The following is a 12,945-nucleotide window of genomic DNA, read 5'->3' on the forward strand; positions in this document are numbered from 1 at the left end:
CTTTCCTGGAAAACAAATTCACCAAGAAAACAAAAGAAGATTGTGTCAGTAATTGACTCTACGTTTATAATTTGTAAGACCAAGATCTACATACCTGAGTCCTGAATATTGCGATTGCTCAATCTGTTTAAACAATATTAATTTCAGTGATAAAAATCTCAGTCTACTCACCAACATAGAATCTGCTTTTTACCTGAAAGGGGAAAATATGAGAGAAAAAATTATTAAGTTAGCATTAAACAGCGTTTAAAGTGTAAATAACTTAGAAATTGGAATGTTATTTATAAAAACAAATAATAATAATAATAATAATAATAATAATAATAATAATCTTCCATTACATACTATGTTCTATAGATTTAACAAGATTAATAAGGTATGCCTTCAGCAATGTAGACTGTGGAGGTTGATATTCTTGTAATAATTAAATCAAACTGCCCAGCACTGCTTGCACATACAAAGTTCATTACTTCTTTACTTTAGCTTTGAGTACCTAAACTGACCTAGTGTCAGATAGCAAATTTGCATTATAATTGTTGAAACAAATGTATTTTATTGTACATATAGGTACAGCATTTGTTTGAACATGTTAATATTTCCCAGATGTATTAACTGTATCCCCCAATGCACATTGCCCTAAAACAGAACACGGCTCTAAACTGTTCATGACATTATTTTAAGTGGACGTTTCTGAGACTGGTCAGTGCCTGGGCAATGTCCCCCAGGAGCAGTTTCAGAGTGTCAAACCTCCCTCTCCCCAATGCTTCGACATCACGGCGTTAAAGCAACCAGCTATTACTGACGGCAATATCAAGACACTGCCAAAGAATCTGCCGATGCGATTGTAGAGGTGTGTGAAACAGAGCTATCATCAAGTCTGCCAAGCGTACACCGTCCATGTGTGTATTGTATTGCTTCACAATTTAAGGGCAAGGAACAGCAATTTATAATAATAATTCAACTACTATTAAATAACTATATTGATTATATTGGAATTATTCAGAGGGCTGTCTTAGAAGGTTTGTTCGTTCTCCAGAACTTGAGGTTTTACCAAACGTTCGAAGGTTGGTCATGTGACAATCACAATGCTTTTTTTTACATTTTTGGGGGCTCATATATCCAGATAGTCCATGACATCACTGACAACATGTAAACACAACGACACCATTTCTACCAGACAGTCATGTTATGTTAAGAGTCGGCACAATAACACCAGCCTATGCAAACCCTCTTGTTCCAGATTGTGAAATGAATCAATACTTGTTCTCTTAAAAAAGTAAAAAATATAGAGAAAATCAAATACACTTACTGAACGAAAGGCTCTGCAGAAGAACATCAATGTGAATATTCCTCCCAGAAACGCCATGAGGAGGACCACTTCCCAGGGCAGCCCATGACAGTCTGGTCCAGGTCTCATATGCTCTGGCAGAGATGAGACAGCCTGAAGAGGAAGTATGTGTTACACACAATAGACACACAATGAGTGTATAGCCTGCATATTAACAAATACAAATTCATGACCTACTCTTATAAACAGACACACAAATAAGGCTTCTCGACATTTTAAACATGGTTCAGGTCACCATCTTTAGTCAAGCAGCATTCAGGAGAGTCTGAGCCAGGAGAGGTGACCAGTACTGGTGTTAAAATCCTGCTTTATCCTTCATTCCACTGGATCTGACTTATTTCACAACCATGCCACTTTAACACTCATCAATGCAAAACTATTGCATTCACACAGCCATTATTCTGACCAAGGAAATGAGGACTATCTTTTCCCTTCAGACAGCATGATGATCTCACATTGCTTGGCAAGTGTCAGTTTATTATATATTTTTCGTATTCCAAGCTAGGTTATATATATATATATATATATATATATATATATATATATATATATATATATATATATATATATATATATATATATATTGTTTGAATTAACTATCATTTGGACAGCAGACTGCATTCAGAGTATGTGTGAGATCATTAGGTCATCATTGGATAGCAAATGATCTGTCAAATTAGTGCTGTTATTGACCAACGGCACAGCAGATGTGGAATAACGGGAACTTGTTGTGAAGTCAACTTTCTGAAATGCCAGACACGGCAAAATATGGATGACAAGAGTCTGGCTCTGACCCAGATCACTCACTTCACCAGTTAATGGAGAACTACTGTGGTAAAAAGAACTTGTAGAAGAAGAAATGTGTTTGTCATGGGACCTTGTGTAGCTCTATCTCTATGATCACAAAAATACAGATAATGTACCAAGTTCAAATGTACCGCAGTCATAGACACACCACTTAAAATAGCTATACAGGTACCATTTTCTTGCATCGGCTAGCAGTTTGTTTTGAAGACACCAAACAAATCAATAAAAAACTGCTTTTAGTATAGATAATTAAAAAAAAAAAAAAAAACATACATACATAATCAATGCAATAATTATGCAGCATGTTCACTTACGTGCTTCACCTTCTCCACGGCTAAGGTGTAGTAAATTATGGCTGTCATGCCAGTCCCAGTAGTAGATGTAACTAAGTCCTAATTCCTTCCTCTGCCCTTGTATCTGCTTTCACTGAGTTCGAAAATGTTTTGATCAACAAAACCAAAGAGAGACTCCGAGATATCACAGTTTAAAATCGCTCGTGTTATAGCCAGGCACAGATTCACCAACTGTGTAGAATGTCCTTGATGTACGTTCATTGAGACCGCCCCCATTGTTGACGTGTTTATTGTGGTTTGTGACGTCAGAAATTGTAAAACGCTAGACAGTGACGCCGGTGTTCTGAGCTACCTAGCGAACGTACGCATGCGCAGTGAACCCTTTCAAAGCGCCCATACATCTGAGCTACATGCGGGCAATAATCATGTACAGTTAAAATTATTTTGCCCATGTTATTTCATAGTGACCAATTTGCTATTTTCACACAGATAACAGTATGAGCTGCCTCGGGTTTGAGGGACTCAGTATGAGTTGAGAGGCAGAGGGCAGCCCATTGTAACAGGTCCTGTCTGTCATGCAGGATACGGTGGCCCTGAAGTGCAACTGCTGAAAAATAAAGCAGCCGCTGCAGCATTTTCACAAGCGATCACGGAGAGGGAGGAACATTGTCAATATATTTGACTGACGCCATTGGACAGCAAGCAAGTCACGTGGGCCCAGCAGCTTCTCAGAAGAGCCGACAGAGTCTGAGAAACGGAGCACGAAGTGTCATATTAATATTGCTGTGTCTTCTGCTCTCTGTCCACTGTGGTGTCATATTAATATTGCTGTGTCTTCTGCTCTCTGTCCACTGTGCTGTCATATTAATATTGCTGTGTCTTCTGCTCTCTGTCCACTGTGGTGTCATATTAATATTGCTGTGTCTTCTGCTCTCTGTCCACTGTGGTGTCATATTAATATTGCTGTGTCTTCTGCTCTCTGTCCACTGTGCTGTCATATTAATATTGCTGTGTCTTCTGCTCTCTGTCCACTGTGCTGTCATATTAATATTGCTGTGTCTTCTGCTCTCTGTCCACTGTGCTGTCATATTAATATTGCTGTGTCTTCTGCTCTCTGTCCACTGTGGTGTCATATTAATATTGCTGTGTCTTCTGCTCTCTGTCCACTGTGGTGTCATATTAATATTGCTGTGTCTTCTGCTCTCTGTCCACTGTGGTGACATATTAATATTGCTGTGTCTTCTGCTCTCTGTCCACTGTGGTGACATATTAATATTGCTGTGTCTTCTGCTCTCTGTCCACTGTGCTGACATATTAATATTGCTGTGTCTTCTGCTCTCTGTCCACTGTGGTGTCATATTAATATTGCTGTGTCTTCTGCTCACTGTCCACTGTGGTGTCATATTAATATTGCTGTGTCTTCTGCTCTCTGTCCACTGTGGTGACATATTAATATTGCTGTGTCTTCTGCTCTCTGTCCACTGTGGTGACATATTAATATTGCTGTGTCTTCTGCTCTCTGTCCACTGTGGTGTCATATTAATATTGCTGTGTCTTCTGCTCTCTGTCCACTGTGGTGTCATATTAATATTGCTGTGTCTTCTGCTCTCTGTCCACTGTGGTGTCATATTAATATTGCTGTGTCTTCTGCTCTCTGTCCACTGTGGTGTCATATTAATATTGCTGTGTCTTCTGCTCTCTGTCCACTGTGGTGACATATTAATATTGCTGTGTCTTCTGCTCTCTGTCCACTGTGGTGTCATATTAATATTGCTGTGTCTTCTGCTCTCTGTCCACTGTGGTGTCATATTAAGAGTTATAGGGCTGTCCTAACATGTATTAGAATTAATGAAAGCTTAGGTAGGAGACAGAATTGGGTTTAAAGTAGCTAGATTTACTAAATTAACAACTGTACTTAATTATTACAAGGCAGTGTGACAGTGCTTTATTTTATTACAAGACATGATGTGTTGTTTTTTTAACGCATTACTGAGTGTAATATGTTAGTTTTACTCAACGCATTGACAAAATATTAATTTAACAAAGGAAACTATGTGATAGTTGTTTAATGTAAACAGATAAACCTTAATATACATTATTACTATTGCAAACATGTAGCAGATGTCTTACAGAAGTAATTCATTCAGTACAAAAAAAATATGTAAGACATAGTACAGTATATAAAATGCAATCATTTTACTTAATTTTACTTATTTACCCTAAAGATGCTTTTCTGAAAATTAGTTATATCATGTAAAATAATGCATTTTACAATAAGTTTTATATACAGTTATATACAGTATATTATGCATTACACATCTGTGAGATAATCCACTTTTTAAATTAACATCTGTTAAACGTCTAAATATGGATATTTTAAATATGTAAATAACATGAATGAATAAATAATAATACATAATAATATTGCTCAGATGAGGCTCAATGCGCTTCTGCGGCTCTGCAGTCCCGTGTGGAGGAGACAGTCTAGTGCACAGCAGGCCTGTGACAGGTCGAAAGTGAAGAAATTATAATGTATCCGTTTCGGTTTGATTAAACGATGAAGCATTATTTAAACCTCACTATATAGATTGCAGTCCCCCTGAAACACATTGGCACTGGGGGTGACGGCCTCGAACCCGGGTCTCCTGCAACACTGAGGACCGGCTTCACAATCGCCCCGGTGTTACATTAGCGCCTGCTGTGCTTTAAATCGCGTCTCTAATAGGGGGTTTATATAAGACCGTTTCTCTACCACTATAAGAGGTCCTTCTAAAAGATGTCCATCGCCCACGTAAACCCGGAGTCTCATGATAAACGTACAGGCTTAAATGTCGAGTTTTACAGTCGAAATGCGGGGTGTTTTTGTTTCACATGGTCCTTATAACTAAGTGAAACAATATTTTGTTACAGTTGTAAAGTTAACTCAAACCGGATTAAAATAAATTAACGTTACTGTAGTAGGGTGGCCACGGAGCAGGCCGTCCTCAGTGAGGGCCTGCGGAGGCGTTTGGTTGACACACATTTCGCAGAGTGTTATTCTATCTTTTGGAATTGCTCTCAAATTAGCCTGCCCCCCTTATGCGTGACCAGACATTGTAATTTACATTGGATCAGGACTACTTTACTTTTTAAACGTAAAATCTTTCAAATACAGTGAACAGAAAATAAAGCTTCTACAGTAAATTAATAACTGTAACAGAAAAAACACCAACCGAGCACATAGTCACTCTATACATGCATGACTCTTCAGCGGTTCTGTCGACCCTTTGGGTTGTTCGTGAGTTAAAGGGTTCGTTTAAGACCTGTGAGCTCCGTGGTCACATCATTTAAGAGCCTTTTCATCATGATCGCGATTGATTTAACACACATTCAACTGCTTTAAGGATCCTGGTTTGCAGGGAACCTTGGTAAAGGGTCTAATAAGAACCAGGTTCCTCCACAGTATCAACCCTGGAATCCAAAAAGGTTCTTATTACAACCTTCACTTCTTACAGTTTACATATAGGCTGAGTACTGTAAATGTATATGAAAATATACATGTTTAGTTAAATTAGTGATTCCATAAGCTTTCACAGCACTATTAATATGTCAGCACAGTGGACAGAGAGCAGAAGACACAGCACTATTAATATGACACCACAGTGGACAGAGAGCAGAAGACACAGCACTATTAATATGACACCACAGTGGACAGAGAGCAGAAGACACAGCACTATTAATATGACAGCACAGTGGACAGAGAGCAGAAGACACAGCACTATTAATATGACAGCACAGTGGACAGAGAGCAGAAGACACAGCAATATTAATATGACAGCACAGTGGACAGAGAGCAGAAGACACAGCACTATTAATATGTCAGCACAGTGGACAGAGAGCAGAAGACACAGCACTATTAATATGTCAGCACAGTGGACAGAGAGCAGAAGACACAGCACTATTAATATATCAGCACAGTGGACAGAGAGCAGAAGACACAGCAATATTAATATGTCAGCACAGTGGACAGAGAGCAGAAGACACAGCACTATTAATATGACAGCACAGTGGACAGAGAGCAGAAGACACAGCACTATTAATATGACAGCACAGTGGACAGAGAGCAGAAGACACAGCACTATTAATATGTCAGCACAGTGGACAGAGAGCAGAAGACACAGCACTATTAATATGTCAGCACAGTGGACAGAGAGCAGAAGACACAGCACTATTAATATGTCAGCACAGTGGACAGAGAGCAGAAGACACAGCACTATTAATATGTCAGCACAGTGGACAGAGAGCAGAAGACACAGCACTATTAATATGTCAGCACAGTGGACAGAGAGCAGAAGACACAGCACTATTAATATATCAGCACAGTGGACAGAGAGCAGAAGACACAGCACTATTAATATGACACCACAGTGGACAGAGAGCAGAAGACACAGCACTATTAATATGACACCACAGTGGACAGAGAGCAGAAGACACAGCACTATTAATATGTCACCACAGTGGACAGAGCGCAGAAGACACAGCAATATTAATATGTCACCACAGTGGACAGAGAGCAGAAGACACAGCAATATTAATATGACAGCACAGTGGACAGAGAGCAGAAGACACAGCAATATTAATATGACAGCACAGTGGACAGAGAGCAGAAGACACAGCACTATTAATATGACAGCACAGTGGACAGAGAGCAGAAGACACAGCACTATTAATATGTCAGCACAGTGGACAGAGAGCAGAAGACACAGCACTATTAATATGTCAGCACAGTGGACAGAGAGCAGAAGACACAGCAATATTAATATGACACCACAGTGGACAGAGAGCAGAAGACACAGCAATATTAATATGACACCACAGTGGACAGAGAGCAGAAGACACAGCAATATTAATATGACACCACAGTGGACAGAGAGCAGAAGACACAGCAATATTAATATGACACCACAGTGGACAGAGAGCAGAAGACACAGCAATATTAATATGACACCACAGTGGACAGAGAGCAGAAGACACAGCAATATTAATATGACACCACAGTGGACAGAGAGCAGAAGACACAGCAATATTAATATGACACCACAGTGGACAGAGAGCAGAAGACACAGCAATATTAGTATGTCACCACAGTGGACAGAGAGCAGAAGACACAGCAATATTAATATGACACCACAGTGGACAGAGAGCAGAAGACACAGCAATATTAATATGACACCACAGTGGACAGAGAGCAGAAGACACAGCAATATTAATATGACACCACAGTGGACAGAGAGCAGAAGACACAGCAATATTAATATGACAGCACAGTGGACAGAGAGCAGAAGACACAGCAATATTAATATGACAGCACAGTGGACAGAGAGCAGAAGACACAGCAATATTAATATGACAGCACAGTGGACAGAGAGCAGAAGACACAGCAATATTAATATGTCACCACAGTGGACAGAGAGCAGAAGACACAGCAATATTAATATGACAGCACAGTGGACAGAGAGCAGAAGACACAGCAATATTAATATGACAGCACAGTGGACAGAGAGCAGAAGACACAGCAATATTAATATGACAGCACAGTGGACAGAGAGCAGAAGACACAGCACTATTAATATGACAGCACAGTGGACAGAGAGCAGAAGACACAGCACTATTAATATGTCAGCACAGTGGACAGAGAGCAGAAGACACAGCACTATTAATATGACACCACAGTGGACAGAGAGCAGAAGACACAGCAATATTAATATGACACCACAGTGGACAGAGAGCAGAAGACACAGCAATATTAATATGACACCACAGTGGACAGAGAGCAGAAGACACAGCACTATTAATATGACAGCACAGTGGACAGAGAGCAGAAGACACAGCACTATTAATATGACAGCACAGTGGACAGAGAGCAGAAGACACAGCAATATTAATATGACAGCACAGTGGACAGAGAGCAGAAGACACAGCAATATTAATATGACAGCACAGTGGACAGAGAGCAGAAGACACAGCAATATTAATATGACAGCACAGTGGACAGAGAGCAGAAGACACAGCACTATTAATATGACAGCACAGTGGACAGAGAGCAGAAGACACAGCACTATTAATGTGACAGCACAGTGGACAGAGAGCAGAAGACACAGCAATATTAATATGACACCACAGTGGACAGAGAGCAGAAGACACAGCACTATTAATATGACAGCACAGTGGACAGAGAGCAGAAGACACAGCAATATTAATATGACAGCACAGTGGACAGAGAGCAGAAGACACAGCAATATTAATATGACAGCACAGTGGACAGAGAGCAGAAGACACAGCAATATTAATATGACACCACAGTGGACAGAGAGCAGAAGACACAGCAATATTAATATGACACCACAGTGGACAGAGAGCAGAAGACACAGCAATATTAATATGACACCACAGTGGACAGAGAGCAGAAGACACAGCAATATTAATATGACAGCACAGTGGACAGAGAGCAGAAGACACAGCAATATTAATATGACAGCACAGTGGACAGAGAGCAGAAGACACAGCAATATTAATATGACAGCACAGTGGACAGAGAGCAGAAGACACAGCAATATTAATATGTCACCACAGTGGACAGAGAGCAGAAGACACAGCAATATTAATATGACAGCACAGTGGACAGAGAGCAGAAGACACAGCAATATTAATATGACAGCACAGTGGACAGAGAGCAGAAGACACAGCAATATTAATATGACAGCACAGTGGACAGAGAGCAGAAGACACAGCAATATTAATATGACAGCACAGTGGACAGAGAGCAGAAGACACAGCACTATTAATATGACAGCACAGTGGACAGAGAGCAGAAGACACAGCACTATTAATATGTCAGCACAGTGGACAGAGAGCAGAAGACACAGCACTATTAATATGACACCACAGTGGACAGAGAGCAGAAGACACAGCAATATTAATATGACACCACAGTGGACAGAGAGCAGAAGACACAGCACTATTAATATGACAGCACAGTGGACAGAGAGCAGAAGACACAGCACTATTAATATGACAGCACAGTGGACAGAGAGCAGAAGACACAGCACTATTAATATGACAGCACAGTGGACAGAGAGCAGAAGACACAGCAATATTAATATGACAGCACAGTGGACAGAGAGCAGAAGACACAGCAATATTAATGTGACACCACAGTGGACAGAGAGCAGAAGACACAGCACTATTAATGTGACAGCACAGTGGACAGAGAGCAGAAGACACAGCACTATTAATGTGACAGCACAGTGGACAGAGAGCAGAAGACACAGCAATATTAATATGACACCACAGTGGACAGAGAGCAGAAGACACAGCACTATTAATATGACAGCACAGTGGACAGAGAGCAGAAGACACAGCAATATTAATATGACACCACAGTGGACAGAGAGCAGAAGACACAGCAATATTAATATGACAGCACAGTGGACAGAGAGCAGAAGACACAGCAATATTAATATGACAGCACAGTGGACAGAGAGCAGAAGACACAGCAATATTAATATGACAGCACAGTGGACAGAGAGCAGAAGACACAGCAATATTAATATGACACTTCGTGCTCCGTTTCTCAGACTCTGTCGGCTCTTCTGAGAAGCTGCTGGGCCCACGTGACTTGCTTGCTGTCCAATGGCGTCAGTCAAATATATTGACAATGTTCCTCCCTCTCCGTGATCGCTTGTGAAAATGCTTTATTTTTCAGCAGTTCAAATCTCACACTCCTCCTTTGGGGGTTGTAATATGGTCCTCTCGAATAGTAGCCTATACTGCATGTAAATTACATTTTTAAATATTAATTATAACTGTTCGTTTAATGGGGTGGGATATTAGAACTGAGGGATTGTTATAAAGTATTATTGCAGTCTGCTTGTAGTTTCTTGAAATAGCGGGGGGCTGTTGATTGCGGATTGGGGTGGCAGCACAGCCAGGGTTTTGAAAGTGTGGATTTATTATTGAGTGTTATATTTATCGTTGGTTAGTTATTGCACATTGAGTTACGATGTTCTTTGGAGTTTATACTGCTGCTATGGTTTGTAATTACTGGAAGATATTTAATTCCATGTGATTTTAATTAGACTAGTAAATAAATATTATTGGTTTTTATTCCTTGTGTAAAAGTCCGGTTCCTCCTTCTCTTTATTGCGAGTATCCAGACTGCAAGTACATTGTCCAGTGTTGCATTAACTCCAGCAGTGTTAAAATTAACTCTGAAAAGTGTTTATAATACACAGTCACCAGAGTAAAATGAACGCTTTCATCAGAGTTGGCATTTTCACAGTTAAAAGTCCTGCTCTCAGGGAGTTAAATAAGCACCTCTTACAAGTGTTTATTTTATTTTATTTAAGTACTCTCTCACCAGTGTTAACTCTGTTAGTCCGTTAAATTGTTAAACCCGTTTACTCTGCTTTTATCAATCAAACGATAACTAGCATTACCACAAGATTTGCTTCTATACACTCTGGGTGATCAGAAATGTGTGCATGTGTGTAATTGATAGTGTGTATTAAAATCTAGCCGTCCTTTTTTAGAGAGAGAAAATAAATATTGGTTTTACAATTTACTTTTCAGTAAATAAATACCCAGACCCAATCAAACACACAAACGGGTCAGACATATACAGGCAATGCTTACAAGCTCCACCACAAACAGGTAAATAGCTACTCATTGTGGTCTGGGCTTGACTCAAAGACATGAGTTCAGAGTTAGGGTAGAAAAACCTGACAACACAAATCTAAATATATTGATGGGTAAAGATACATTTTACCCTCAAACAATAATTACTGTACAATAATTAACATTTACACAGTTATTAAGAAAAAAATAAAACCATAAAAACAACAATTATTCAAGAAACTACCACAATGGTAAATTCTTTGGTGTTTGACACCCAGTATTAACACTGACTCTCAAGATGATTTAACTCTCAAAGTGTCAACTGAATCTCTTTAGTGTTGAAACGACACTGATTTGAACACTATTATTAACAGTGGGATTTCAACACTGCAGATTCTGTCTCACTCACTGTCTCTGTCGCTACACCTACAACATCGTGCACCGGGCATGAGCTTTAATCTTGTCTGGGACCACAACGGCTCCCATCAGACTCAGATCATTATTCCATATGATATCCCTCCATATCAGCTTCTGTATGAAACTCAATAATTTCCTTTTTACTCACAGTATTCACAGTACAGTAGCCTATGCATATCATGCATTGTAGCCTCTGCAGCAGCGTAGCAGCTCCTCGTCCTGCAATCAGACTCAAATGCGGGTGTTTCTGCACAGAAAAATGAGAAGAAATGTAGCTGCTCACACTTTCTGTCACTGGCTGCTTGCTAAAAACTTGACATCTCTGCTCACTGGCCGATGCGTCGACATCAGGGACCAGTTTTGCGGTCGTCTGGGATTTTCATGATGTGGTTCAGATGCCCGTGTGAGCCGAGAGCGCAGGTTGCTGTTGTTCAGGTTCTTGATGGGCGATGGTGCTCACAGAGACACTTGTCCCGCACATGCACAGCATCTCTGAGGACAACATGTTCAAGTCCACGTCGGCGATGCAATCAAAGCAGCATCTCTCGGCCTGCGGGGTCATTTCTTTCACTAGCGCGCCTAGTGGACACAATGGGAACTACACGTCTTCATCACTGTATTTTTAGAGCTAACGGGCCGTACTGGACTGAACATTCCTGCACTGGCCTGAAGCTGTTAGATCAGGCAAATTTCCTTCCCAATGACAAATGATCCCACAATTCAATTATAACCTGAATTTCAAGTACAAGAAACTATAATCTATAAATCATTTGATACTAAAATAGGTGGCTCAGCAGATACAATCTCGTCAGCACAGACTATTCAAAGGTACATAGATAATATTCAGTTGTGGGCGACACCTGGCAGATGAAATTCAATGTGGACAAGTACAAGGTAATACACGTTAGGTAACAGAAATGTCCACTATAATTACACTATGGGAGGAACAGAACTAGATGAAGTAACGCATGAGAAAGACCTAGGAGTCTATGAGGACTCCTCACTTTCTCCATCCAAACAATGTGGGGAAGCAATAAAAAAGGCAAACACAATGCTAGGGTATATTGTCAAAAGTGTAGAATTGAGAACAAGGGCAGTGATGTTCAGACTGTACAATGCACTAGTTAGAGCTCATCTGGATACTGTGGACAGTTCTGGGCTCCACACTTCAAGAAAGATATCGCTGCTCTAGAGGCAGTTCAGAGGAGAGCAACCAGACTTATTCCAGGTCTGAAGGGAAAGTCCTACTGAGAGACTGAGGAACTGAACCTTTTCACCTGGAACAGAGGAGACTACGTGGGGACTTGATCCAAGTCTTCAAAATCATGAAAGACATCGACCACATCAAACCAGAGGAGCTTTTCCAGATCAGCAGGGACACACGCACCCGGGGACACAAATGGAAATTGGGCTTCAAGGCATTCG

Source organism: Amia ocellicauda, chromosome 2 (assembly GCF_036373705.1).
Source record: "Amia ocellicauda isolate fAmiCal2 chromosome 2, fAmiCal2.hap1, whole genome shotgun sequence".
NCBI classification, from domain to species: domain Eukaryota; kingdom Metazoa; phylum Chordata; class Actinopteri; order Amiiformes; family Amiidae; genus Amia; species Amia ocellicauda.